The following is a 27,195-nucleotide window of genomic DNA, read 5'->3' as shown; positions in this document are numbered from 1 at the left end:
CCCAGCCATAGAAATGCTGACGTGTGGATGCCTATTGGTCCCGGTTGGTGCCACCAACCGGGACCAAAGGGTCTCCTGCCTGGGCTCCGCGCAGAGGCCATGTGGAGGCCCATCTGTCCCGGTTCTGGATTGAACCGGGACTAAAGGGACAGGGCATTAGTACCGACCCTTTAGTCCCGGTTCCAGAACCGGGACAAAAGGCCCTTACGAACCAGGACAACCGGCCCTTTTTCTACCAGTGAGTTGTCATTGCAAACATGTTTATTCATAATAGGCTGAATCAAGAACGATGAATTATCATATTTACAAAAACAAGAGAGGTCGAGTTCATACCAGCTTTTCTCATCTCAGTCAGTCCATCATATATCATCATAATTGCCTTTCACTTGCATGACCGAATGATTTGAATAATAATAATAATAGTGCATGTGCATTGGACTAAGCTGGAATCTGCAAGCATTCAATAAACAGGAGAAGACAAGGCAATGTGGGCTCTTCTGTCCGATCAACAACAATGCATATAAGAGCCACTTCAACAATTTAATTATGGTCTTCTCCTATCGACCCCCAAAGATAAGAAAACAAATAAAACTATTTACACGGGAAAGCTCCCAACAAGCAAAAGAAGAACATGAAATCTTTTTGGATTTTCTTTTTAATTACTACTACAAGCATGGAAAGTAAACTAATTAAAAGCTACAACTAATTTATTTGGTTTTTCTTAAGGTTTATTAAACACACAAGAAGAAATCATAAAAAGGAAAATAAACTAGCAAGGATGATACAATGAAAAAGTAAGCACCGACATCTAGCAATGAGTCACTACAAGAAATCTGTTGATCCATGACGGATTTCGCATGACGTTTTCGAAATCTGTCATGAATGGCCCGGTACAGCCCCGCAAGCCCGCTAAAGCCCGCCAAAGCCCGCCTAACCATTCACGTATAAAAATCAAACACTAAGTGCCTCCTCCTCGGCCCCCTCCTCTCACTGTCTCTCCCTTCATCGCAGCCCTCCTCCTCATTCCGCATCTTCTCACACACATCGCCGCCACCCACCAGCACATCGCCTCCTCCAACTGCTCGTCACCGGCTCTTTCCCTCCTCTTACCTCGCTGCTCCGGCATCTGCTAGATCCGCCGCAACCCCCACCAATCCATCCCTCGCGCGACCCATCTCTCTCTCTCTCTCTCTCTCTCTCTCTCTCCTGCGAATCGTCTCGCCGCCAATAACATCCGCCGATTCCGGCGACGTCCGCCACCGTGCAGCACGTTCACGAGTTCATCTCCGACCCCTCCGCCCTCCTGCCCGTCTGGATCCGCCACTCCGAGCCCCCTGCGCTCGCACTCAAACCCTAGCCCATGCCTAGGGTTTCGGCTGCGGCGACGCGTCCGTTGCTGGCGCGTCTCCAGCAGCACCGCTCCATCGTGCATCGCGCCCCCTCGCGCCTCTCCGCCTCCCCCAAGCTCAGTGCGTTTGACTGTGTTGGGCTGGACGGCGGCGACCCCGACGCCCACTTCCGCGTCTCTGGCACAGCGGTGTGTCCTGTACTCCTGTGGCTTACAAATGTCTCCGGTGAGCACTGCGACCTCTGCCTCCCTCTTCTGCTTGATTCAGCTTGATTTTGTATCTTTCCTCTCAAGAATTGATGATTTAATATTTACAAACATTAATCCCTCTATTATAGAATTTATAGTCAAGTAGCAAATTAGGCTCATAGTCACTAAATTGTTTGATGCTTTCCTGATTTGATTAAGATGACTGTTGCAATCAGGTGGCTGTACTTTTAGTTGACTGTACTTTTTTATCTGTATTCTGTGAAAGTGAACTTCAGAGTGTAAAATTGTATTTGTTGTGCATTTTTGTATCTTTCCAGAACCAAAAGAGATGAATTGAACCTCTTATTACCGCCTAATAAAAGGGAATGTGCAGAACTGTATGTGCTGTACATTTTTGTATCTTTCTAGAACCGAAAGAGATTGAGAATTGAACCTCTTCTTACTGCCTAATAAAAGGGAGTGTAGTACAGGTTCAATCACTTCCAGAATGCTTCTTGATATACCAGGAAAAGGGAGTTATCCACTTTTAAGAATTACCGGATGTTGCTTTACATTCTACTGTAGCCTTTTTGTCTTTCTGTATTGTGGAATCAGTGTTCCTTGTCTGACATATTTCTCTACTGATGTAAAGTGTATGTATTAATAGTCCATTAATATAGTATATAGTCAGTCATAACTACTTTATAATAGTTTAGATATACTTCCCTGAAATGTTATGTGAACCATTGTATAGCTCTTATGTTCATCATTACTTCCCTATATAGCTCTTCTGTTTATCATTACTTCCAGCTTGGTTGTTATTTTTTGCAGTACTGGTAGAGATCAGATTGCCATAGCCCATTATATAAGTTCTATGTTTGATTGATTTCCTCTACCAATTCTAAATATAATAATCAAAATTGGCATTTGTTTAATGCAGGATCTGTTATCAAAATCAAGAGTTAGTGGTTCAACTTTATTAAATCATGTTAAGTGTAGTGTAACTTTGAAAGTGTCTCCACCTTGAACATTTCATTTATTCTTGCTTTCTTTACCATTAATAGGTAGGAGTATTATTTATAATTTCCTTCCTCAATTCCAAAATAATTGAATTTGACCAAGTTTATTAGAAGCTATATCAACATCTACACCACATAATTAGTTTCATTAGGTTCATTGTAAAATACATTTTTGTAAAAAAAGAGCTCACTTGTCTGTTCTTGATACTATAGTATACCTATTATGTCTATTCTCACACATAGATAGGTGTATTTGTTTATATAAGAAAAATGACACGAAGTTAGTTCATGATCATGGCTTAGGGGAAAAAGGTGTGCACTATGGTAAAATGAGGTACAATTTTGTTGCAAGTAGTTTTCCAGAAACAATATTTATCTTGTTCCTATCCCTTTATTATTTGTCAACACCCCTCTGATCTTTGGGATGATAATTTTTCAAAGGTACCTACAGTTGCACAACAAGGTGGAGCTCCTCAACGCTTTGGCATGGGTAAGCTCCTATGCCCTTCAAGATGATTTGAACTATTTGGCACTAGGTTACTCGTGATTAGTTGTCGATGTTGTGTTGCTGCAATGAAACAATATTGTTGATTAATGAAAGACAAGCAATCCTGGCATAACTCTTAAGTATATAGGCCTCACGAGTGAGGTTCAAAGCACGTGAAATAAAAATGATGGTTCAGATGGTAATAACTACTATTTATGTTGTTGTAATCAACTTGCCATTTTGTAATAGAAGCATATTGTTTGTTACAGGTTTACTTGGTGGTCGGAGCCACAAAGGAAGTTGGAGGTGTAGATGTGAACTTGATGATTATGAGGGTTTGTACAATCTTGTATATTTGTAGATGTAATCTGGTGTAATTATTATTGAGGGCATGTGATCTGATGTTGGATGTATTATTGGCCACCTTTTAGAAGGGCTTTACTCAGTGAAATATTGAATAGAAATTTGTCAAATGCTTCAAATGATGGGCCTGTTCAATAGAAATTAATTGTGTTGTGAAAGCTTGTTTGATTACGTGTAATGGGTGACGCTGGTTGGATGGAAATAATGGCTGGACTAAAATAAATGGTCTAAACTACCACAATAAAAAATGCGGATGACATGTCACATCCATGCTGGTGCCATGTAGATGCCATGTCAAGCCCATTTTTGTGCAACGTCATCTCAATCCATGACGGACTAGTCTGTCACAGAGGACCGGGCCTGGGCGGGCCTAGGGACTGATCGGTGACGGCCAGGATCCGTCATGGTGGTACAGTTGTCAAATTATGACGCGATATACATGACGGATTTTAAGTCCGTCATGGACCACCCTCCTTGATGGTTTTGCACTGTTCCATGACAGACAGTATCCGTCATGGATTAACAAGATTCTTGTAGTGAGTGTGTGGACATGAATGTAATGTCGGTGGGAAATACGTACTCCCCCAAGCTTAGCCTTTTGGCCTAAGTTGGTCTATGGCCACGGCTGGCCTGGCAGATATCCATAATAATAGTTGGAATCGTACTGCGAAGAAGAAGAAGACTCCGATTGCCACTGTTGTCAATCATCTCCGGATCCCACTGGTAATTAGACTGTCGTGAAGGATCAACTTGTGGTTCCGGCTCTAGCTCCATGGCTGGTGCAGGGTTCCAGTAGGCATGAATAGCCTCTAACGGAACAAGGTACTGGCCTGCAGATAAATCAAACAAAGAAGGAGCAGGCAGGGTAATAGTCTCAGGATGATGTTTATCAAAGAACAATTTGTATTTAAGCTCTCTTTCCCTATTCTTAACAATAAAATCATGTGCCACCATACTTTTATAATCTAAATAAACACGAGGTAGTACTTTTTATTCCTTCTCATAATCCCTAATAGGTATGTTAAAATGTGCAGCTAGGCGTGAAGCATAGATGCCTCCAAAGATGGGCCCCTTTGTATGGTTCAAACTTAACAGTTTAGCAATAATGCCGCCCATACTAACAGAGTTATCACCGTATAAACTGTGGAGCAAAATAATAATATCAGGGACACTAAGGTTTCCACAGTTTCCGCGACCAATGAAACAATGACTAGCAAATAATGCAAAATAACATAAAACAGGAAAATGTATGCTAGTGATTCGTGCATCGGAAACCTTCCTTGTTTCCCCTACAGTGATAGTATCAATAAACCCATCCTCATCCTCGCGATGTGGTTCCTCTGTCTTGCCCTCGAAAGGGACTAAACAAACCCGACAAAAATCATAAAGTGACATCTCCTTATGCTCATCATATAAATGAAACTCCACCATAGGTGGTGAGTTCCTAGAATGGAAATGAAAGTTTTGCACAAAGATATTTGTGAGTAAGAGATACTGATCGCGTTGGTCGTGGAGGAAAGCGGTGAGGCCTGCATTCTTAGCCATTTCACAAAAATCTTCATAAATTCTGGCTACTCTGAAGAAATCATCGGAAGGCCATTCACATGACCGAACCTCCGCGGTGCGAGGCAGATTATACTTAGGCTTCGATGCCTTTTCCTTCGAGCTTCGGCTCGATGAGCCCCTCAAAAGTCTCGTGATCATTTTCTGAAAAATTCTGAAATTTTTAGTAACTTCAAAATGAAAGTAAACCAAACTCAATAATATTGATAGCAACTACTCCTACAAGTGCCTAGAGCCTATATCATGCATCGAAACTACTTTTGACCATATAAATTTGACATGCAAGCACAAGAATAGGGTCACCTAAGAAGCAAGAATTTGCAATGAATAAAGCACTAGAACAAAAACTAACTGGACCAATGAAGGAGTGACATACCAAGGAACAATATCCCCAAGAAGTTTTGTGAGAGGTGCTTTGAGCAAGGAGATCAAAAATGGCAGCAAAACAAGCTTGGGCTCGGGTTTGAGTTGGTTATTCATGTTTGGGGGAGGAATAAGAAGTGTATGGGTGAAAGGCTAAGTGGAGGAGGGCTACCGTGGGACCACGAGGCAGGGGGGCGCGCCCTCCACCCTCGTGGGCAGGTGGTTGCCCCCCTTCTGTGTTCTCATTGCCAAATATTCTCAAATATTCTGAAAAAACATATTTAAATTTCAGGGCATTTGGACAACTTTTATTTTTGGGGTATTTTTATATTGCACGGATAATCAGATAACAGATAAAGAAATATTATTTTTATTTTATTTAATATAAATAACAGAAAGTAAAAGTGGGGTACAGAAGGTTGTGCCTTCTAGTTTCATCCATCACATGATCATCAAAAGGAATCCACTAACAAGGTTGATCAAGTCTTGTTAACGAACTCATTCCGAATAACATGGAACTGGAGAAATTTCGAATAACACTATGTTACCTCAACGGGGATATGCACATCCCCAATAATAAGAATTTCATATTTCTTCTTGACAGTAGGAAGAGGAAATTCAAAACCTCCAAATATAATCGATGGAATTTTTCCAATAGAGTTAATACTATGAACTTGAGGTTGTTTCCTCGGAAAGTGTACCATATGCTCAGTACCATTAACATGAAAAGTGACATTGCATTTAGTGCAATCAATAACAGCCCATGCAATATTCAAAAAGGGTCTTCCAAGAATAATAGACATACTATCGTCCTCAGGAATATCAAGAATAACAAAGTCTGTTAAAATAGTAACGTTTGCAACTACAACAGGCACATCCTCACAAATACCGACAGGTATAGCAGTTGATTTATCAGCCATTTGCAAAGATATTTCAGTAGGTGTCAACTTATTCAAATCAATTCTACGATATAAAGAGAGAGGCATAACACTAACACCGGCTACAAGATCACATAAAGCAGTTTTAACATAGTTTCTTTTAATGGAGCATGGTATAGTGGGTACTCCTGGATCTCCAAGTTTCTTTGGTATTCCACCCTTAAAAGTATAATTAGCAAGCACGGTGGAAATTTCAGCTTCTGGTATCTTTCTTTTATTTGTAACAATTCCTTTCATGTACTTAGCATAAGGATTCATTTTGAGCATATCAGTTAATTGCATACGCAAAAAGATAGGTCTAATCATTTCAGTGGTCAAAATCCTCATCATCCTTTTTCTTGGATGGGTTGGGAGGAAAAGGCATGGGTTTCTTAACCCAAGGCTCTCTTTCTTTACCATGTTTCCTAGCAACAAAGTATTTCTTATCATAACATTGATTCTTTGATTGTGGGTTATCAAGATCAACAGCAGGTTCAATTTCTATATCATTATCATTACTAGGTTGAGCATCATCATGAACAACATTATTAACATTATCATTAGTTTCAGGTTCATTACCAGATTGTGTTTCAGCATCAAAAATAGAAATATCATTTGGATTCTCAGGTGTTTCGACTATAGGATCACTGGAAGCAAGCAAAGTCCTATCATTTTTCTTTTTCTTCTTTTTAGACGAACTAGGTGCATCTGTATTATTTCTCTGAGAATCTTGCTCAATTCTTTTAGGATGGCCTTCAGGATACAAAGGTTCCTGAGTCATTCTACCACCTCTAGTCATAACTCTAACATCATTATCATTATCCTTCCTATTGAGTTCATTGAGCAAATCATTTTGAGCCTGAAGTACTTGTTCTACTTGAGTGGTAACCATAGAAGCATGTTTACTAATAAGTTTAAGTTCACCTTTAACATTAGCCATATAATCACCCAAGTGTCCTAGCATATTTGAATTGTATTTCAATTGTCTACCAAAATAAGCATTAAAATCTTCTTGCTTAGCCATAAATCTGTCAAACTCATCTAAACATGGGCTAGCAAATTTAGTAAATGGGATTTCAGCTTTACTACCTGTGTCGTGTTACCAAGACCATGAGTTTCTTCAATAGGTAAAGGATTAATATCATATGTTTCTTCAATAGGCGGTAAATTAAGACCATGTATTTCTTCAATAGGAGGTAAATTCTTAACATCTTCAGCTTTAATACCTTTTTCTTTCATGCATTTCTTTGCCTCTTGCATATCTTCAGGACAGAGAAAGAGAATACCTCTCTTCTTCGGAGTTGGTTTAGGAATAGGCTCAGGAACTCGCTCCGGAGGTGTCCAATTATTTTCATTTGCCAACATATTATTCAATAAAATTTCAGCTTCATCCGGTGTTCTTTCCCTAAAAACAGAACCAGCACAACTATCCAGGTAATCTCTGGAGGCAACGTATAGTCCATTATAAAAGATATCAAGTATTTCATTTTTCTTAAGAGGATGATCAGGCAAAGCATTAATTAATTAGAGAAGCCTCCCCCAAGCTTGTGGGACACTCTCTTCTTCAATTTGCACAAAATTATATATATCCCTTAAAGCAGCTTGTTTCTTATGAGCAAGGAAATATTTAGCAGAGAAGTAATAAATAATATCCTGGGGACTACGCACACAACCAGGATCAAGAGAATTAAACCATATCTTAGCATCACCCTTTGATGAGAACGGAAATATTTTAAGGATATAAAAGTAATGAGTTCTCTCATCTTTAGTGAACAAGGTGGCTATATCATTCAGTTTAGTAAGATGTGCCACAACAGTTTCAGATTCATAACCATGAAAAGGATCAGATTCAACCAAAGTAATTATATTAGGATCAACAGAGAATTCATAATCCTTATCAGTAACACAGATAGGTGAAGTAGCAAAAGCAGGGTCAGGTTTCATTCTAGCATTTAGAGATTACTTATTCCATTTAGCTAATAACCTTTTGAGTTCATATCTATCTTTGCAAGCTAAAATAGCTAAAGAAGCTTCTTGATCAAAAACATAACCCTTAGGAATAACAAGTGATTCTTCATCATCACTTTCATCAGTATTACACTACTAGAAAAAAGGTTATAGATGGGATTGACACTAATGGCGCACCAGACAAGCGGTGCGCCATTAGTATATACTAATGGCGCACCACCTTCTGATACACCATTAGAGTTGAAACTACTAATGGCACACCTGGCCCAGGGTGCGCCATTAGTATCAAATTTTTTTTTTGAACTAGTGCGCCTGTCCAAACATACTAATGGCGCATCCAGACACAGTGCGCCATTACTAGTTGTAACTAGTAATGGCGCACATGTCGGAAAGTGCGCCACTAATGTTGTTTTTTTATTATATTTTTTATTCCTTTTTTTGCAAAACTACTAATGGCGCACCTAGTAAAAAGTGCGCCACTACTATGTTTGACCAAGCTTTGACCCACTTCTGGACATAGTAATGGCGCACTTTTCCCTTGATGCGCCATTGCTATTTTTGATACTAATGGCGCACTTTTCCATGCGGTGCGCCATTGTGGTTTTGTAGGCAAGTGCCGCAGCCCGACCGCCCACCATCTCTCTCCTCACTCTCTCGCACGGAAACCCTATCCTCTTCTCCCTCACCCCACGCACACACGTCTCTCGGCCTCGCCCCGGCCCCGATCCATGCTGCCTCCTAGTGCTCCCTCCTCTTCCTGTGCGGCGGCCCTTGCCCTCCTCTCTCTTCGGTCCCCTTCGCGCCTCCTTGCGGCAGTCGCAGCCAAGGAGCCCGAGCTCGGCGGTGATGGATCGGAAGGCAGCGTTGGCGCTGGATCTGGGAGTGGTGGAGCCGCCGCCGTCCCCGCTCCACCCTCTCCCGTGCCCTCCACCTTCTCTCCCATCCGCAGATCGAGAACCTTCTCTCCCATCCGCGGATAGGGAAGGGAAGGTCCCAGATCCACATCGGGTGGGTGGGTGGGTCCTTGCGCTTCGGCGCGCCGCCGTCCACCTGGGCCGCGACCACCGAGGTCCTCGAGGCCGGACATGGAAGTCCGACCTGCCAGCAGCCATGCCTCGCGCCCGAAACCCTAGCATGCATGCCGCAGGAACGAGGTATAGCACCGGACCCCTATGATCCTCCTTCTTCCATGGACTTCTCACCATGAGAGGTCTCATCTCTGTAGGAAGGAGGACAACGCCATGGAAGCTGCTCCTTCCCCTTCCCCACCAGGACCACGCACGCCATGGAAGGTATCCTCTCCTGTTGCTGCTACCTTAGCTCTTTTTCCATCTCCAGATCTGATTCCTGAGCATTTGTGTCTCTGACCTGATTTGGTCAAGGGGGAGAAAGAGAAGCTGCTCCCATCCGCCTGTGCCTTCAGATTTGGCCGCCCATACAGTACGCACACGGTTTAGGGTTGCTCAAATCCATTTACTCTAGTTTGGATGAAATAGAGGCTGTCACAAATGCATCACCTCATGTAGCTTCTTGGTCCTGTAGCAAGTTAGTAACTTGCATGTATTTTTTGGTGACGAACAAGTCTGACTCCAATGGATTAACTCTGTCCATATCGCAAATTTGTTGGATTAACCCAGCAACGCTTTAGTTTTACTTCCCCCTCCCCCCTAGCTAGCTAACTCTTTTAAGGTCCAGTAGTGCGCTGTGATTAATTGTTCGGTTAAATCCAGTCCTGCTATCAAGGGCTTTATATGTTGTCATTCCATATTATCAAGGGTTCACTGCTCTTTAAAACTACACGAGTGTGTTGTGTTGTTGCCCTGTGTCATCTTGTTAATTCTGGTTGGTCTCTATTTCTAGAATCCCTGCCTACCTGTGATATTTGTTTTTTGGCAATGACAGGGCTGCCTATATGGTCCTATATTGTAAGTTTGCAGACTCGTATGGAACAATATCTATATTCCTCTATCTCTAGAATGTAGGAAGTTTGCTTCGCTCACATCACCAAGTTCTCCCACTATGCTTAAATCTATTCTACTCCATTTCCTGAGATGAAATTGTGATGATGGGCAGCTTGAACATCTAATTGTGCATGTACTCCATTGTTATATACTGATCCATCTTGTCTTTGCCTCTTATTAACATTCAAATTGTTAATTGCATTCAAAGTGTTAATTGCAGGAGCAGACACAGAGGAGGAATCTGCTACCTCAAAGCAGTTGATCGACGCCGGGAGGGTGGGTACATGATGTCGGAGGCTGCCGGGAGGGTGGTGACGAGCTACCGAAGAGATGAGTTCTGGCTCTCCTCGATGCCAGGACGAGGCGCTGCTACCGATCGGACGTGGACTCGATTGATTTTGATTTGAAATATGATGGGTTGTAATGTAAAATGCACTTCAGTTCAAAATTTCCTCCCCTTGCGAGAGGTATTCTTGGACGGAGGGAGTAGAAGATTAGTTATAGGATTTTGTTTTATTTCTGTGCAATTTTCTTTTTATTGGATACTTGTAAAGACATGGTAATATTCTTGCTATAATAAAAATTATGGTTCTATTACATTTTTTGTTTTTAAATTATTTTTCCTTATAGGTTTTTTTTAATTTGTATTTTTTTTGTTTTTCAAATATACTATTAGTGGCGCATTTCAGCCTTTATTGATGGCGCACCTAGCTTTTTAGCTAGTGGCGCACCTCTAAGGTTACTAGTGGCGCACTTGGCTTTATTACTAATGGCGCACGTAAGGGTTAGTAATGGCGCACTATTAGGTGCGCCATTACTGTCTGGGATAGTAATGGCGCACCAAATGTGCGCCATTACTAAAACTTACTAATGTCGTGCTAGTAATGGCGCACCTAATGTGCGCCATTAGTAGCCAAAATAGGTGCGCCATTAATAACCTATTTTCCAGTAGTGTTATCAGATTCAATATTTTCAATCTCTCTAGCCCTAGCAAGTTGTTCATCAAGATATTCACCAAGTGGCTCAGTAGTATCATGTATAGCAGAAGTGGCATCATCGATAACATGCGACATATCAGAACGAATAGCAGAAGCAGGTTTAGGTGTCGCAAGCTTACTCAAAACAGAAGGTGAATCAAGTGCAGAGATAGATGACAGTTCCTTACCTCCCCTCGTAGTTGAGGGATAGATCTTGGTTTTTGGATCTCTCAAGTTCTTCATAATGATAAGCAGATATATATCCCAAGTGACTCAAAGAATAGAGCTATGCTCCCTGGCAACGACGCCAGAAAATAGTCTTGATAACCCACAAGTATAGGGGATCGCAACTGTTTTCGAGGGTAGAGTATTCAACCCAAATTTATTGATTCGACACAAGGGGAGCCAAAGAATATTCTCAAGTATTAGCAGATGAGTTGTCAATTCAACCACACCTGGAAACTTAATATCTGCAGCAAAGTGTTTAGTAGCAAAGTAATATGATAGTAGTGGTAACGGTAGCAAAAGGTAACAGTAGTAAAAGTAGTGTTTTTGGTACTTTGTAGATATGATAGCAATAGAAACGAAAAAGTAAATAAGCGAAGAACAATATATGGAAAGCTCGTAGGCAATGGATCGGTGATGGAGAATTATGCTGGATGCGGTTCATCATGTAACAATCATAACCTAGGGTGACATAGAACTAGCTCCAGTTCATCAATGTAATGTAGGCATGTATTCCGAATATAGTCATACGTGCTTATGGAAAAGAACTTGCATGACATCTTTTGTCCTACCCTCCCGTGGCAGCGGGGTCCTTAAGGAAACTAAGGGATATTAAGGCCTCCTTTTAATAGAGTACCGGAACAAAGCATTAACACATAGTGAATACATGAACTCCTCAAACTACGGTCATCACCGGTAAGTATCCCGATTATTGTCACTTCGGGGTTAATAGATCATAACACATAATAGGTGACTATAGACTTGCAAGATAGGATCAAGAACTCTCATATATTGATGAAAACATAATAGGTTCAGATCTGAAATCATGGCACTCGGGCCCTAGTGACAGGCATTAAGCATAGCAAAGTCATAGCAACATCAATCTTAGAACATAGTGGATACAAGGGATCAAACCCTAACAAAACTAACTCGATTACATGATAAATCTCATCCAACCAATCACCGTCCCGCAAGCCTACGACGGAATTACTCATGCACGGCGGTGAGCACCATGAAATTGGTGATGGAGGATGGTTGATGATGACGATGGCGATGGATTCCCCTCTCTGGAGCCCAGAACGGACTCCGGATCAGCCCTCCCGAGAGGTTTTAGGGCTTGGCGGCGGCTCCGTATCGTAAAATGCGATGAATCCTTCTCTCTGAATTTTTCTCCTCGAAACACAATCTATAGAGTTGGAGTTGGAGTCGGAGGAGCACCAGGGGGCCCATGAGATAAAGGGGCGCGCCCCCCACCCTCATGGACAGGTGGTGGGCCCCCTGGCCTTCATCTTTTGCAGGTATTTTTTATATTTTCCAAAAAGTTGCTCCGTGAAGTTTCAGGTCATTCCGAGAACGTTTGTTTCTGCACATAAATAACACCATGGTAATTCTGCTGAGAACAACGTCAGTTCGGGTTAGTTCCATTCTAATCATGCAAGTTAGAGTCCAAAACAAGGGAAAAGTGTTTGGAAAAGTAGATACGACGGAGATGTATCAATAAGTTTCCTGGTACCTCACTGCTTGTCATATAGTAGGGTAAAATGATCGTATTTCCTGTTACTCCGTGTGCTCAGTGGACAATATATATAACATGTAGAGTAAAAAAGATATGCAACAAGTATACAACCTCTTTGGCGAAGCCATGCCGATCTCAGCGTGATTGGGTTGGCCGGTGAGGATGCTCCGGCTGACTTGGTTGTCGGAGGAGGGGAAGAAGATATTAGGCGTTTGGAGATTGAGCCCGAGGAACTGCTCCGCTGTGATGGAGGGTTTCGTCGTTGGAGCAGTTCTGGTGAGTTGTATGACGCCAAGGCAGAAGCAGGACAAGAGAGACAACGTTAATCTGAGTGGAATTCTAATAGCATCTCCAATCGATGATGTAAAATAGATAACCACAAAGTGCTAGATGTATACATCAGCCGCTTATCTCTGAACTTAACTATCGAAACTGAATTTAACTATCGAAACTGAACTTAACTGTCGAAACTGAATTTGGCTGTCGAAACTAAATTTTACTGTCAAAACTGAACGCACTAGAGGTGAGGCTACACATCAGTCGACTAACTTTTTCATCTCTGGTCAGTCGATTTTGCAGCCATTGGATACGAAATCAAGGGCCTGCAGTTCATCTTCAACCTCCACCCCCCTGAGCTGCCAGCCACCATCGGCCAAACAGCCGCCCCCCGCCGCCCGCGGTCGGCGGTGCGCCGCCTCGCCTGCCCCAAAAACACTCCCCACCATCGGTCCGCCGCCGCCCGGGCCATCCCTGTAGGGCCCCCGTGCTGAGCTTTGTGTCCGGCGATCCCCACGCCACCGCCCCACCACCGCCGGCGACCACCGCCCCCACCCTGAACCCTAAGATACATAGTGGGGTACCTCTCCGGCAAGCCCCCCTCCCCGCTGTAGCTGGTTCTTCCTTAACTCTGGCAAGCCCCCCACCCCCTGAAAATCGACTAACCCAAAAGTCGATTCAGTCGACTGAAGTGTAGCTAAATCGGAGCAGCATCGCAAGCAAGAGCAAGAGCGTGAGCAGCAGCGCGAGCACGAGCAAGAGCAAGAGCAGACCAGGCAGGGGACCAAGAGCAAGAGTAGAGCAGCAGCGCGAGCGGTAGCTAAAGCAGCAGTAGCTCCTACTAATGTGGACGCCGCCATCGAGGCAGCGACACCATGGAGAAGTGGTCGGTGGCGCCGCCGTGGATGGAGCCGCGCCATGTTGCCACGGGACCAAACGCCGGCAGCACCGTCAGTTCGAATCAAGAAGAAAATGCGGGGATTAGTGTACAACCTCTTTGGTGGCGCCTATTAGGCCGCAGCTTCATCCGAGGAAACGGTGATGATGATGCTTTTCCGATGGTGCAGGTGAAGATGGCGGTGTGGGAATGGAGGTGGCGCGAAAGACGAGGGGAACATCGGGGAAGCTCCTTGGAGGTGGAGGACGGGGTGGCTGAACCGGCGGGACGACCAGATCAACGACGGATCCTCATCTGGTACGGTTGATGAGGGACGTTGAGGTGTTGCTGTGGACGACGTCGTCGGGGAAGAGGCTCCGGCTGGGTGGCGGATGGAGGAGGGTGTGGGGCTTTGTGAGTTTTCCCGGCCTCCGTGTATGAATGGGTGGGTGGATGGGATGGGAGTGGGAAACCATGGCTTAGGGACGCACTTGTTCGAAATGTGGGGTAAGTTACAAAAGTACCCCCACCGATTTGAGGCGGTTCTTTCGGTTCAGGGGTATCACGGGCATTTCACGTGTCAGGATTTCACAGGAGGTGGGTGTCAGGACCCCGATTCCAAGTCACATCGATCTAGCCGGTAACACCTCATATCACTTTGCGGCCTCACGCACGGTATTCCCACGGGTGTCGCCTTACCATGGCCCGGGACCATTTGCGCCTTTTGGCTCACGTATATGATAGTGTCGCTAGCATCCATATGACAGAGAACCTAGGCGAACATGGCTAGTCGTGAACCCAGAGCGGCACTAACCTATGGGGACAGGCATACATGAATCACATCGAGCATGTCGGTTAGCAGCGTGTGAATCCGGGTTGTAGCACTGGGCTAACAGGACTCCGGGAACCCGGGCTGTAGCAGGCTAGGCAGGACTCCGGATGTCACCGCGTGACATTTCCCCGAAGGGACAGACACAGGAATGAAGTGAAACACATGCCGGCCAGTCAAGTGTCCTGAGCAGTAGTGCTAGGCTAACAGGACTCCGGTGAACCGGGCTGTAGCGGACTACTATGGCTCATGGAAGCACTAGACTACATTTCCCCATAAGAGAGGCTGCCAAGGATAAACAACTAGATTGTCGGATCCCACACATACCAAGCATTTCAATCATACACAAAATGTGCTCGATATGTGTAAATGCAACATGGCATCACAACATAACGCTACAACTCAAGTATTTATACATTAGGCTCCGAGGAGCGAGATGTTACAAACATGGGTATCATGACCCAGCAATCATAGCATACAAGTCAAGCACATGCAGAAGCTTAACACGTCTGAGTACAGACATCTACAAATGAAAAAGGCTAAGAAGCCTTACTATCTACCAGATCCTGCCGAGGGCACAAGATCGTAGCTGAGGTATCAAGCTAAACGTCGAATCCCACACGGAACTACTAGTGAGACTGATGTCTCTCTGCAAAACATAAATTAAGCAAACGTGAGTACAAATGTACTCAGCAAGACTTACATCATAACTATCTACATATGCATCAGTACAAAAGGGGTGGTGGAGTTTAACTGCAGCAAGCCAGCTTTGACTCAGTGGCTAACCTGAACTACGACTACAAGCAACTCTTTTGAGGTGGCGCACACGAGTCCACATATTCACCATATCAATACACCACTATGGATCCGCTCCCGTCTCCCTACGAGAAGGCCATCCATAGCACTCACGCTTATCTTGCGAGTTTTAGAGTATCCACTATCACTTTTCTATGAACTATGCAAGGGGTCCAAGTTTCCATATCTGAGGAATCCGGCTATTCGAATAGATAATGATAACCCTGCAGGGGTGTACTTCTTCACACACGCTCCCACCACTTATCACCATATACACGTCATGTATCTCGACAACCTTCAAGTGGAAGCCTGGCGAGGGTGTCGGCCACGGCCTACCTAAACACTCAAGTCTCTAGTCCAGGTTTATCGCCTATCCAGGTTCCATCTGCAGGGAGTCCGGCCGAGGTTTCCACATACGGCCCCGAACGATGTGAATAGGGTTCCCGAGACACCGAATGGGCGCCCGGTACACCGTGCCACGGTGTATCTACCGCGTCATAGCCCACCCCTAGGGTCAGTGCTACACACGACCGCCAACACATAACCTACAAACACCAGAAACTAGTTGCAACTCCTAGACAGAGTACTAGGGTGATTAAGAAGCCAAGAGGGTCAATTAAGGATCCCAATGAGTGGTAGTAGCTGTTCATGGATCACAGACACAGAACTCAGTTCCTGAGGATGGTTTCAATGAGACAACCCACCATGTACTCCTACATGGCCTCTCACTGCTACCTTTACCAAATCGTGTTCACACACTTAGCTCACACACAGTAGGACATGTTCACACACCTCCGATTCATCCCCGATGAATCAGACCTGACACAACTCTATGCAATAGCAAGCATGAAAAACAAGCATGAATGAGTAGGCACATCAGGGCTCAAACAACTCCTACTCATGCTAGTGGGTTTCATCTATTTACTGTGGCAATGACAGCTCATGCAGAGGAAAGGGGTTCAACTACCGCAGCATGTAACAGTTGAATCGTTGTTGTCCTAATGCAGTAAAAGAGAGCAGGAGCGAGAGAGTGGGATTGTATCGGAATGAACAAGGCGGTTTTGCTTGCCTGGCACTCCTGAAGATAATATAGTTCTTCATCGGTGTCATCGATCCCATCGTCGAAACCACGTCTATCGAGAGGGGACAAATACCGACAACAGAGAAAGAAACACAATCAATGCAATGCACAATATGATGCATGATCATGACATGTCGATATGCTGTGGTTTGAGCTAATGCAACTAGCAACATGTTAAATGGAGTTGGTTTGAACCCTAGATTCAAATTCAAACTCCATATGTGAGAGTTTAAATTCCATTTATATGAATTGGCCTAAACAGCAGCCATAAGTTGTTCTAACATGCATGAAAATGCCATAAACAGATTCCTTGAATTGTTTTGATAATTTTTCATATATAAATTATTTCATTTGGAGTTACAGTTTAATTTCTATGATTTTTAGAAGTTTTGGGCATTTTCTGAAAATAAATATATCATTTAGAATTATTTAAAAATATAGAAAAGCATTTACTGCATTAGCCTTGCATCATGCTGACGTCATCTGGTCAACAGACGCAGTCCAGGTCAAACCTAACCAGTGGGACCCACTGGTCAGTGTCTCAGTGCTATTTAGGGACGCTGACGTGTGGGCCCAGTCAATGTCCATGTCAACATGGTCAATGCTGACGCGTGGGGCCACTGGGATTAGTTAATACTAAGCAGAGACTTAATCTAAGCTTAATTAGGTGGCGGGGCCCTACTGTCAGTCTCATAGGTGGTAACTAACTGCGTCATTAGCCTAAACTAATCTGCCACGTCACATCGCCGGAGTTTACGCCGGCGGCGACCAAAACGCGGCGGAGACACACTGGGTTGGCTCGGGTTTTGCCCACGGTCAACCAAATCGACCGTGGTTTGGTCCTACGCGTAGCTGGGACTCGCGCGCATCTGGTAGGGAAAACAGAAGGGGCTGGGGTGGAGCGAGCTCGCCAGAGTCGAGCTTGTAGCGGCGACCGGCATTCGGGTGTTAAGCGAGATGGGGCTACAGAGCACAGGGAGATGGATGGGTGTGTGCGTTATGCTTAGGGGAGTGCGGTCAGTTCGGTGGTGAGCTCAGATGCGTGCTTGCACGGTCATAGCCGCGGTGGCGACATGACCGGCGGCGAGGAGCTGTCGGCTCCGATGGCCACGGTGGCTAGAAGGCGTGGACGAGCACGGGGAGAGAGGAGAAAGAGGCAGGGGCTCACAGCGAATCCAGCAGAGGCAATGGCAAGGCTAGGGAGAGACTGGAGGTCGCGGATCCCTGAAGAGTTCGCCGGCGGCCAGAGGTTTAAGACGATGTCGGGGACGACGCTGCAGGGCTTCCGACGGGGCGCGACTCAGTGGAGAGGAAGAGGGGGTCGAGGTGGAGCCCCTGGGCCGGTCAGAGAAGCGAGGGGGTGGCGGTGGCTGCCGCTACGGCGAACGGCAGTGTCGGCTGCGCTCGGTGACATGGGGATTAGTGAGGGAGGGAGCAGGGGGAGGGTGAGAGGGGTCGAGCGGTTCGGGACGATGCCGGGGCGTTCACCCACGCGTCCAGCGGCTCGGCGGCAAGCAGGAGGAGGTGTGGCGCCTCGCGCGCGCGTGCGTTGTCCTGCCTCTGCCTACTGGTAGAGGTTAGGGATGACTGGCACCAGGCCAGTGGGTTGGGCTGTCCACTGGGCTAGCCAGGTAAGCCCAGATAATCTCTCTCTCTTCTCTGTTTTCTATTTTCTATTCTGAAATTTGTTTTGGGTTTAGTTTTAACACCAAACCATTTTATAAAATCCTGAAAATAATTATGTGGCTGGAACTAAAATATACGCAACCACATAAAATGTTCCAGAATTATTGGACATATATTAATTATAAAAAAAATATATATATATCCAATGCAAATAGTTATTGAATTATTCCTATGACTCCAAAAATATTGGTTGGGATTTCAACTCATGCCAATATTTTCACAGAATAACGGGAACATTTTCTTGGACTCATTTGATGATATTTAAATGTTGGTTATTTTTAGAGGTTTTCTGAGGCTTGCAAAATTCCTCAATTCAAATTTCAATTGAATTTAAACATGATGCAACAACCAAACTAGTCCAAGGCCAGGGTAAAGCTAGGGCTGTGACAGTGGGAGTTTTCGCACGTGTTGTAATTTTGGAATAGCAAGGCGCGGGTTGAGATGGAGGGAGTTGTCGGGGCACAACGAGACAAAGATATATCTTAAATATTTTGGGCTAACAAGGCGCGGGTTGAAATTTCCGGACAAGCCTAACGTGTACTGTACCAAATCAATTCGCACTACAAATGTCATTCAAAACTTTGAATTCATGTTATGTTCAATTAAAATATTTCGCTACGTGTATAATGCATGCAACCTAGTACTCAAATGAACATTTTACTGCATTCCAAACGTATATACTACCGCTTCAATATGAACTAAATTTGAATTCGTTTCTCTATTTGAATAAGATCTACAATAATGATTGTTGTCAAGTCAAAGCATTTGAATTCGTTTCTCTGTTTTAATAGGATCTACAATCGTCATTATTGTCAAGTTAAGCCATCGTTTGTGTATTATCTTCACAGCACACCACGTGATTAGTCTCGAGTTATATATGAACTATGTGTACTATATGAACTCGAACTCGATTTTTTGAATCCACTTTATGTTGATTTCAAATCATAGTACATTTCAAGCTCTAGCTAGATCTTCACAAACTAAACCATGTCTCATATGTATAATGTGTTTATCACATTATGTATGGTGCCCCGTCCCCTACGCCTACAAGTATTTAGATGTGAGTTGCAAACACCACACATTACCACAAATTCAAATAAAATGTGAGAATGTTCGATATATAGTATTGTTTCGGTTGCTCGATATTTAGTTGTAAGCTGTAAACGCCACACATTATCACAAATTCAAATAAAATGTGAGATTGTTCGATGTATAGTATGGTTTAGATTGTTCGACATTTAGCTGTGAGTTGCAAACGCCATGCATTATCACATTATGGTATAACATGTGCAAAACCACAACACGCGTATCACCGCTATATTCATGCATGCATATGTTTAAAAGACTATGATCTCTTGTTCAAATATATGAATCCACTTTCATATCAAATTATGATCTTTGTTAGTCTCTTACAACCACACAATCCTCTAACCTTTGTAGCTACCACTAACTTCTTCTCATGCATGCACACGCCCTCCTCACCCTCCCCCTCCCTCAGCATTCTATCAATCGCGCACATTCATTTTTTTTCTTTAGGTCGTTCTCCCATAGTCTCCACAACTCCTTTCCGACACATATCGATTGATAAACCTCTCCAGCGATGTCTGCCTACAACATACACATGCACCTTCAATCTCCTCCTTTATGTGTCCTTGCCTCGTGTCTCTCATACGGTCCCACACACGTGTAAACGCTCGCCCCTCTTTTCATCAATCTCACAACCGCACACTCCTCCCCCTATCTAGCTATTAGCTGGGCCTCTCGCAGCACCTCCTAGCTCCATTATCTCTGTCCATCCGTCTCGTCGGGCCTTATTTGCCTCTAACAAATGGACGTACACCGACCGATGTCCCTCTATACATATAGCTAGCTAGGTCCTTATAACTCATTTTTCCCCACGCATCGATCGATCTACCTCATTAGTTGAGTCTCCCCCTTCCTCCGACAAACAACAATTGATCTACCGATCTAGTTAGGTTTGCTTACCAAACACATGGTTGCCCTTCATCATCCATGGATGTGTCCTGACAGATCAATCACGCACAGGCACACACAGAAACACATCCACACTCTTATTGATAATATTGCAGTTCCACCCTCAGTTTGTCTAGTAGGCCTCTCTCACCATCTTCGAGAAGCAACTCCATCATCCATCCAGCACTCTACCGCTCTCCCTCTCTCTCTCCTCTCTCTCTCTCCCATACTATTTCCCGTCCTTCAGTTATGTATGGACGTCGACCGATCTCCCTCAAGACATAGCTGGGTCTCTCCTTCTCAATACATATACGAGTCATTCTACCTCTATAGTTAGGCCTCTGCCTACCCCTCCCCCCACCCCCCCTCTCACACACACACAAACACCGATACATCGAGCACTCTAGTCATGTCTCCCTTCCACACACAAACTTGACCTGTGCCCTCTGGCGTTCCGGCAGCTAGGTCAGTCGCCCTATATCTTTGACTTGCACACACACACAATTTCGATGGCTCTCTTCATTGATCTCGCACCCACCCACTTGATGCTCTCTTCGACTCTATTGATATCTATGACCCCTCCCTCTCTTCTCGTGGACCGCCCGACCCTCTATATACGATATGGATAGGCCTCCATTTCACACACATTGCATGCAAAATTTTGTTTGAGATGTCATTGACACATATTCCCACAAATACAAATGTCGGAGTAATGGGCCACGGGTAAGCTAACCCGACGCCCATAACCTTTCAAGACACCGGGGCTGACCGCGCCCCTCAGGATGCCAAGGTAAAGAGCCGCCTTCTGGAAGTCGGTTGGAGAAATAGCCGGCTGCCCGTAGACAGCCGAGTCCAGAAGGCGAGGTCAAGACGAGCAGACTCCTGCCAGGCGGCTTCTAGACAAGCCGGCTCTGAGGAGTCGGCCCGCGGCCCTTTCGAAAGCCGGTACCCACACCGAGGTGGACGGGACAGGGGATGGCTAAGTGCATCCCATCCCCTCCCCTTCCTAGGGGCTGGCGCGGCGACAGTGCGCTGTGCCGACGAGGAGCCCCGCCCGACGCGGCACTGTTGCCATGCCAGCCCTGACATCATCACAGGCAGGCGGAGTCCTGCTCCCACGACGGCCTGTCTGTACGGCCCAAGGACGACAGGCCCCACCAGTCAACGAGAGTCCAGAAGACGGAGAAGAGCCCTACCAATCGGACCCGATGGGAGTCGGCCCCTAGGAGTCGGCCTGCTCATCCCACGGGCCCCACGCGCCCTTAACCAGACATGACGGGGAGTGGCTACAGTAGTCGCCTGCCATGATGGCGGTGCTGTAGCCATGATCCTTCGACCAAGCCCGCGTCATTAGAAGCGCGGCTACAGTGATCAGCAGACGTCAAGACCCCCAAGCGCGGGTACGGCCTGTCGGCTCTGTACTAGACCAATCGGCGGGCCCCCCAATCGGCGGGCCCCAGCAGTCGGTGGAGAAGTCGGCAGCCGAAGAGACTGACAGCTGGGCTTGCGCCTAGTCATATTACCGTTGTCCCCCTGGGGGGTAGGCCTATATAAACCCCCCAGGGCACCCATGCAAAGGGTTCGGACCCATTCGAACTAGACCAGAGATATAGGAAGGAGAAAGCTAGCCTTGCCTTCTCCTACCTCCAGCACACAGCTCGAGGAGCACCCTTGTACTCACTTTGCCTTAGAGATCATGCGGAGACCCCGCAGAGCTGGACTAGGGGTGTTATCTCCTAGGAGAGCCCCGAACCTGGGTAAAGTACGCCGGTGTTCGTGTCTACGCCTAATCCCGCTTCCAGGCACCGGCGACGTTCTACTCGCTCCCACCATGATAAGCCATCCTTTGGCATATGTCGCACACAACCCCCGACATTTGGCGCCCACCATGGGGCGAGGTGCACCGTCGTCCGGAGACCTGTTCTGGAGGAGACCACCATGGGGCGAGCGCAGCCAGCCTGGCACGCCAGACGGAGTCTGCGCCGACGCGCTGCTTGGCGCGGAAATCACCTGCGCGGCCAGTTGCCTCGCCGATCTTGTCGGCGAGGTCCGCCTCTCCGACGAGCACGCATCCGACGCAGGCACATGCGGCCCCGAGAGCCTCCTCGCTGGCCTCCTCGACCAACTCCACGTCGCCAGCGAGCCTGCTGTGGACTTGGAGTCTGTAGGCTGCACCGACCCGATGCTGGTCGACTCCGACACCGCATCATTTGACGCATTCCCCACCAACGTGGTGGTCTACAACGAGCCGCTCCCTCGCGCGGAGAGCGGCGGAAGCACCGTCACGGAGGTACTTGTCATCGGTCACGGCGAGCACTCCGACGGAGGTGCTCGTGACCCACTTGATGCGGCACTACAAGACCTGACTGCGCCCATTCTCGAAGATGCCAACGCCGAGACGCTGGAGGCACGCCGCCTTCAGCTTGTCGAAGGTGCCAAGAAGCTGGCCAGCATGAGACGCCTATCGGAGGCCTATCAGTGCGAGATGGACCGCGCTGTGGGCGGCACGCCGGCTCCCGCCGGGCCCAGCTGCCTTGGCGTAGTCCAGCAGTGTCGGAGTAATGGGCCATGGGTAGGCCGACCCGAGCCCAGAACCTTTCGAGACATCAAGGCAGGCTGCGCCCCTCAAGACCCCAGGACGAAAAGCCGCCTTCTGAGGAGTCGACGGCAAGACGGCCGACTACCCACTCATGGCCGAGTTCCAGAGAAGCCGGCTTTGGGGAGTCGGCCTGCGACTCCAACAAACCCCATGACCTCATCAAAGGGGACAGGGCAGGGGCGTGGCTACAGCGAAGCGCATCCCCGCCCCTTACCAAGGGCAGGCATGGCCACAACACGCCGTACCCCGGAAGATCTACGTGCGACGTGGCACTGTTGCCATGCCGGCCCTGACATCAGCACCGCAGGGCCGAATCCTGCACCCACGACGGCTTGTCTGTACGGCCTAGAGGCAGCAGGCCCCACCAGTCAGTGAGACCTCAGGAGACGGTATGAGAACCACCAGTCGGACTCGTCGGGAGTCGGCCCGGGGGAGTCGACCGAGCCCTCCGTCGGGGCCCACGCGCCATTAATCAAGATGTGATGGGGAGTGGCGACAGTGATCGCCCGCCGGGCGGCGGGGCTGTTGCCACGACCTCATGATCAAGCATGCGTCATCAGAAGCACGGCTACAATAATCAGCAGCCGGCAAGACCCGCCCGCGGCGGACGTGGCCTGTCGGCTCCGTACCAGGCCAGTCGGCGGGCCCCAGCGGTCGGCAGAGAAGACGGAGGCCAGAGGCACTGACGGCTGGGCCCGCGTCCAGCCGGATTGCCATTGTACCCCTGGGGGGTAGGCCTATATAAACCCCCAGGGCACCCATGCAAAGGGTTGGAACCCATTAGCTCTGGACCAGATCATATAGAAGGGAGAGAGCTAACCCTGCCCTCTCCTACCTCCTAGAAACAGCTCATGGAGCAACCGTGTAAACACTTGGCCATAGTGATCATGCGGAGACCCCGCAGAGCAGCAGTAGGGGTATTATCTCCTTGGAGAGCCCTGAAGCTAGGTAAGATTCGCCGGCGTGCATGTCTTCGCCTCATCCCGTTTCCAGGCACCGGCGACGTTCTACTCGCCCCGACCATGATAAGCCATCCTTTGGCATATGTCGCACCAAACCCCCGACATTTGGCACCCACCGTGGGGCCTGGTGCACCGCCGTCCGGATATCTGTTCTAGACGGGAACCCTTTTCCTCCCTGGCGATCGCAGCCAGCCAGGCACGCCAGACGGACTATGCACCGACGCGCTAAGCGGCGTTGAGATCGCTTGCGCGGCTAGCTCCTTGGCCGAACTTGTCGGCGAGGTCCGCCTCTCCGACGAACCTGCGTCCAACATAGGCACGGGTGGCCCCGAGAACCTCCTCGCGGGCCTCCTCAATCAACTCCACATTACCGGCGAGCCTGCCGTAGACTTGGAGTCCGTAGGCTCCACCGACCCGATGTTGATCAACTCCGACACTGCATCGCTCGACGCGTTCCCCACCAATGTGGTGGTCTACGACGAACTCTCCCTCGCGCAGAGAGCAACGGAAGCACCGTCACCGAGGTGCTAGTCATCAGTCATGACGAGCTCCCCGGTGGAGGAGCGCACGACTCGCTCGGCGCGGTGCTGCAAGACCTAACTGCGCCCATTCCGGAAGACGCTGACACAGAGTCGTTGGAGGCGCGCCGCCTTCAGCTTGTTGAAGGCACGAAGAAGCTGGCCAGCATGAGGCGCTTGTCAGAAGCCTACCAGCGGGAGATGGATCACGCCGTCGGCGGCTCGCCGGCCCCGGTGCGGCCCTGCCGCCTTGGCGCAGTCCAGCAGCGCGGCGTAGCCATCGCCAGCCTGTTTGGGGCAAGCCGCCCTGTTTACGCCATGCCAGCGGAGAACATCCGAGCCGCCCAGGCAGCGGCGGATGAGTTGGACAATTTCGAGGGCGAAGAACGCGGCCTCAAGATGGAGCGAGTCCAGCGGCTCCTCGACGCGGCTGCCGCGCAGAACGAGGCCGGCTGCCACACGGAGGCGCCACAACGGTCAAACAACGACCTTCACCGAGATCAAGGCGCGACGTCTCGGACGTCGACTGGCGGCGCCCGAGGAAGAAGAGACAAGGAGCCGGCTGTCAGCCACAGTCGGACTCGCATTACCATAGAGCGCGACCGAGACGGCCGCCCGAGAGCAGTGGAATGACGGGATGACTGTCCACCTCCCCCTCCCCGCATGGAGAGGCAAGTCTCCCCACCGCCTGTTGACCATCCGACTCTCGGTGACCGCCTTGGCCGCCGAGAGGGAGTTGGAGAGAATGACGCCCGCCACCGGATCGACCGACTTCACCTATCCTTAGCACTGGAAGAAGAAGACGAGCTGGGTCCGCCTTGTTTTGGGCCCCGCATTCAGGACGAGCCCTTTCCCAGAGGGTTCACGCTCCCAAGAGGCATGCCCAAGTATACTGGCTCCGTGAAGCCGGAAGACTGGCTAGTCGACTACTCCACGGCTGTTAGCATAGCGAATGGCAACAAGCGTGTTGCCGTAAAGTACGTTCCGCTCATGCTCCAGGGCACGGCCTGGACATGGCTGAATAGCCTAAGGCCCTGCAGCATCAATAGCTGGGTCGACTTCACCGAAGCGTTCGTCCGCATCTTTACCAGCACGTACAAGTGTCCTCCCAAGCCTCGTCAGCTCTCCTTGTGCATGCAAGGCCTCGATGAGTCGACTCACGGTTACCTCACGCGTTGGGCCGAGCTTCGGAACTCCTGTGAGGGCGTGCACGAGGTGAAGGCCATCAAGTACTTCACAGTCGGGTGCAGAGAAGGCACCCTCCTCAAGCACGAGCTCCTCTACAACGAGCCAGAAACCCTCGACGAGCTGCTGATCATAGCAGACAAGTACGCCACGACCGACTCCTCCATGAAGGCGGAGATTCAAATCAGCAAAACTGGCAAAGTGGCCCCTCAAGCACCAAGAACTCCGGCGGCAGACGCTAGCCGGCGACAGCAGCAGGGCGACCACAAGCGCAAGGCCCCGCAGCCGGCTTCCAGCAGCCGGAAAGTCGCGACCGTTGAAGCCCAGCAGCCAAATGAGCAGCCTCCGCCCAAGCGACAGAAAGGCGGCAAGCCAAACTGGTTGCCGGCCTTCTCCTACAAACAAACCCTGGATGGACCTTGCAAGTTCCATAGCGGCGCGAAGCCGTCGAATCACACCACCCGGAAGTGCCACTGGCTCACCAGGATCGCCAAGGGAGACGGCCTCCTGCCTCCCCCGCCTGCTGGGTAGCCGCCTCCGCTGCCGCCCCAGCAGTCGGCTGTCAGGCCAGTCGGCGCAGTACAAGACGAATACCCTGAAGAGCATGGAGCCTACGTGGTGTTTACTAGTGTGGCTGATGATCGACGCAGCAGGCGGCTGCAGCAACAAGAGGTGAATGCAGTAGCATCGGAGACGCCAGAGTTCATGCACTGGTCCGAGAAGCCCATCAGCTGGAGCAGGGCTGACCACCCATAAGTGATGCCGAGTCCGGGCTCCTATGCCTTGGTCCTGGACACCACCTTTGCTACGGACAGACGAGCCACGCGTTTTTCGCGAGTTCTGATAGACGGAGGCAGCAGCATCAATATCCTATACAAGGACACCATGGAGAAGTTAGGAATCAAGGAAAGACAACTTCAGAACAGCCGAACTGGGTTCCACGGCATTGTTCCTGGGCTTTCCTGCTCGCCAATCGGCAAGATCCTGATGGACGTCCTCTTTGGAGACAAACATCACTTCCGCAGAGAGTCTGTTTGGTTTGAGGTGGTGGACTTTGAGAGCCCATACCATGCGCTACTTGGCCAACCCGCCTTGGCCAAGTTCATGGCGGTCCCCCACTACGCCTATCTCAAGATGAAGATGCCCAGTTCCAGGGGAATTCTGACTGTGGCTGGTGACTACCGGAAGTCGTCTGCTTGCGCGGCTGAGAGCAGTCGGCTGGCCGAGTCCCTGGTAATTGCGGCCGAGAAGCGGCTCCTTGAGCGAGTTGTGGCGGTGGCCGGAAAACAGCCTGAGGTATCGCCCAACCCAAAAGAGTCAGAGGCTGAGGGTTCGTTTAAGCCGGCCAAAGAGACAAAGAAGATACCCTTGGATCCGGAGGACCCAGAGAGGTACGCCGTCGTAGGTGCAAACCTCGACAGCAAATAGGAAGGCGAGCTCGTCGATTTCCTCCATGAGAATCGGGACATCTTCGCATGGTCCCCCAAAGACATGCCAGGTGTACCGACGGAATTCGT

This window comes from Triticum dicoccoides, chromosome 4A (assembly GCF_002162155.2).
Source record: "Triticum dicoccoides isolate Atlit2015 ecotype Zavitan chromosome 4A, WEW_v2.0, whole genome shotgun sequence".
In the NCBI taxonomy this organism is placed as follows: Eukaryota; Viridiplantae; Streptophyta; class Magnoliopsida; order Poales; family Poaceae; genus Triticum; species Triticum dicoccoides.
Note: the sequence above shows the minus strand (reverse complement) of the source record.